The following is a 4,091-nucleotide window of genomic DNA, read 5'->3' on the forward strand; positions in this document are numbered from 1 at the left end:
CATCCGCCCCCTTCACCTGCAAGGCTTGTGTTAAAAAAACCCAACAAAACAACACAACTACTCATTTAGCAATCCCCCATCCAACACACACAACTGAGCCAAGAACTCCTCGACCAACTCATGTGTTAGAAATTGTACAAAATCAACCCAAATGTGGCTCTGCCCTGGCTGGTGGTGCGGCCGCAGCCTGGCAGTAGCCTTGGAAACCCCGGCCGTGCCGGAGCCTGCCCGCCCTCCTGGGTGCGTTTTTCTATTTGTTTTGTTTGGGTTTTTTTTTTTTTTTTCCTTCTCCTTTTTCCAGGCAACTGGCCCAGCAGCACAACACAGCTCCGCACCCAGCCACAGCTCTCCTTGCCAGCTGGTGACAGGCAGGGACATTTCCCCACGTACCAAAAAACTCACAGGGGACCACGCAAGCTGCCGGTGAACACTTTTTCACCTTTATTACTTATATTTTATTTAATACCCTGCACGCGAGCACAAACAGGTCTTGCAACCTCAGGCAAGTGGATAAACATTGCCACCTGGTGATGGGGACGCTGTCACCCATTGGCACACTTCGTTGACGTGGGCTGTCACACACCCTTTTTCAGCAAAAAAAGGGAAAATAACACACCTGCCACCAACAACCCCCCAGCAGCCTCCGGTTTGGCCTCACCTCTGCCAGCAACACTGGAGCCTCTTTTCCCCCCATCCAAGCACCCGACCCCGACCTCCCACCCCGCTGCCATCCAAACCTGTCTCCCCTTCGCCGCTGGCAAATGGCACCCCAAATGACAGCCCCTAATTATCACGGGCTCCCACCATGGCACTCTGCTAATTCCCATGCCTTTCCCACACTGCTTTCCGAATTTCGTTAGCGTGTCTTTCAAGCGTGATTGCGGCACAATTCACTGATTGGATGTGGGTAGGTGGGCGAGCTGGGCACATCTCAAGCACACGTGCCCCCCCCCCCCCATGGGTTTTGGGAAGGAGGGAAGCGCGGCAGCCCTATATTGCCCCAAATGACAGCGTTTCCCTCAACCCGTGTTGGGCCATCCACAACGTGACTATCATCCATCTGATAAGCAGCCCAGGCCTGCTGGAAATGAGCCTAAACCTTGCATTTTTGTTAACAGCAAACCCCAAGATCGCCTTTTGGCCCTGTCCCGCTCCTGTGGGTGAGAAATTCCCACATCATCCGGCCAAAACACGCAGGAAGCGGAGCACAAATTCACCCTTCGGCCAAACTCGCAAGCACGCAGACAGCAGGAGCAGGCATCGTGCTGTGAGAGCGGCTATTGCCCCGTCGGGCTGCAAGTCAACAGCAAATCCGTCCAGATGCACGTACACGAAACCACAGTGCTTCCCCCAGAAAATAAATTGCCCATCTCCAAATATCCTGCGGACAAAGGTTTCCTGCTATTCCCAGGGCTGCTCCGATGCTTGGCAGGACCCCGACACCAACCCCGAACAAAGGGGCTGCTCTGTTGACCGGGGGTACGGTCAGCTGCGCCGTGGCCATTCGGCACCCCCGGCTCACCGGGCACCTGCAAACAACCCTGCAGGTTCTTACAAGAGAACAGCTAGCAAGTCCTGCAAGATTTTATCACGCTTAATTTTGAGGCAGAAGCATCAGATTTGGCAAAGGAGCGCTCCTCCGCAAACCAGAACACAGTCCTTCAGCACGGGCCCCAGTGCTGGCCCCCACTGCCAGCGTTTCTGTCCCTTCCTTTCCTTGCAAGGGCTTTACACTGGAACACGGTGGCCGAGGTTTTCCAGCCCCAATCCAGCACTGCGGCGACGTTTTTTAAAACCAACGACCACCAGGCTTCCTCGGTCACGTTAATACCTCCTCCGCACATCTCACGAGTTGCTGCTGAACGCGAGTTACCTTCCAGAGACGCTGGGATACACATGCAGTCTTAAACACTGCGTGGGGAAACACATCCTCATTTCTCACCTACCAGCGTGTCTTACCCAGGCACAACAGCCTGAGGTCAGGGTTAGGTGCGTCTGCTGCAGGACGCGCGTGGAGGAGACTGCTGTGCTCTCTCCCTTTTCTTCTCCATCACGCTCGCCTTCACAAATAACTATTCCCTTGCTGTATGTTACAGTGCCATGGGGACAAGCCACCCTAGGACAGCGATGGTCACAGCTTTGGGAGTACTCGCACATCTCAGCATCCCACATCTCCCTCTGCTTTCCAAATACTCTCAAAGGATGAGTACGCAAGTAGCTGGAGATGCTCGTTAGCCATTCAGGCATTTTTGGCATAATTGCCACATTAGTCACGGCCCGTTTCACTGCAGCCACTGCACTTAATGTCATTTTTGCAGCTCTTTTCCTACGTGAGATATTGGGAAAGGCACTGCTTTTGCCATTAAATGCGACTTTCTGGCAAAGCAGCTCAATGGAACTTCAACTCCCAACTGCTCAGACAAGAAGCTTCAATTTATTAACACAGATTTTCTAAGACAACAGTTAGGGTTGTGTTTCTTCACCAGGGAGAGAGGACTTCATGCCTTGCCTCCCGCTGCAGGCAGGCTCTTAGTGGGACACACGTCTGGGAGACAACTTCCAAGGAGCTGCACCACCTTTCTAATCCCTCAACAACAATGAGAACCACATGGGAACCCCCGCCCCAAATCCCTCAATCTGGGGTATATTCTTCTACTATTTTCTTCCTTCTCTTCTATAAGGGAGTCCCTTATTTCACAATGTTTTGCCCATCTGAGATCGTGCCTTGGGGCATGGCAAAGTGAAATTCCTGTGCTACAACAAAAATTAAGAGCTGCAATATGAAATAATAACTAACAAGAGAAACTGTTGTATGGATTTGGACCAGCATCTCTTCTTTGCCTTCATTTCGGTCACTTGCGCTCCTCTCACACCTTATATCAACCACAGTGCCAAGTCAACCTCTACTGAACAGTCCATAACTACATCAGTATCAGCATCATACCAACAAAGCCACATCTGTACCGGCAGCCCAGAGGCAGAGAGCAGACTGGCCATGCTGACATCTGCTACAGATTCATAGGAGATTCTCCTCTCTACCCACACCTTCCAAAATCCAACCATCCGAGGGAGCCCGTGGCTGAATATGCTGACGGCTTTGTCATCGATGGCTTTGCTGGAAGCCCGGGAGGCGGCGCATGGCCGGGATGCCCGTGGAGCAGCATCTGCCCTAAAACAGCCGACTGATTTCAGGGCGCTTCGCCTTGCAAACCTTGGGAAGGGCCAACTACGCACGAGTGCACACACACACACAAACACAATGTACAAAATATTTATTTAGAACTGCTCGCACAGCATGCTCAGCCGTCGTTTCACCCTGCACACCTCCTGGCAGCAGCGCACTCAGCTCCCAACCCCCTGGATTTATCCACTTGCCTCAAACGGACCGTCCCTTCTCATCGGAGCACAAAACACAACAGGCGAAGGCAACCGAGGCAAGAAATCCATCCTCTCCCTGAGGACCACGGGGTCTGTTTCGGCCCGCTTCCCACCAGCAAGCACAGACCTTGGCAGGAGTCGGGGCTGGCCCTGGGCCACCATCCCAGCCCCAGCCAGGAGCCGAGGGAAAGCCGCAGCGCTACTCTGGCAACGCGGTTTCCCTTACTCAAAGAAAAGGCACTGAAAAAACAAGGAACATTTCCCTTTTCCACTTGGAAAATCCTTGTTCAATATCAGTTTGGTGGCTTGGAAGAGTCTTGCTGGCAGCAAAGGGGAGAGGGGGTAAGAAGATGCATTGGTGGTCCTTATGCAAAACACCACAAATTACGCTTTTGGTACTTCCAGCCTTCATTTACTTCAGAGCAGCAGAGCTATTGGCATTCAGGTTTCTTTCCCCCTAGTCTTTTGTAAAGCCCCGTCCCGGGAAAAGCTTGTCCCGTCCCCATGCCGCAGCACTACGCACCCATTGTGTCCTCTGCATGGCAGCTTCCAGGGAGCCCTGACCGCTTCTGAACCCACAGACCGAGCCCCACTTAGTGTGGTTATTTTAAAAGAAAACAAAACAAAACAAAAATACCCCAAAAAACAAACCCTCAGCAGCATCACAGATTCCTTTTTTTTTTTTTTTTTTTTTTTTTTTTTTTTAATTCTTT

The sequence above is a fragment of the Haliaeetus leucocephalus genome, unplaced genomic scaffold (assembly GCF_000737465.1).
Source record: "Haliaeetus leucocephalus isolate CR32 unplaced genomic scaffold, Haliaeetus_leucocephalus-4.0 Scaffold556, whole genome shotgun sequence".
NCBI classification, from domain to species: Eukaryota; Metazoa; Chordata; class Aves; order Accipitriformes; family Accipitridae; genus Haliaeetus; species Haliaeetus leucocephalus.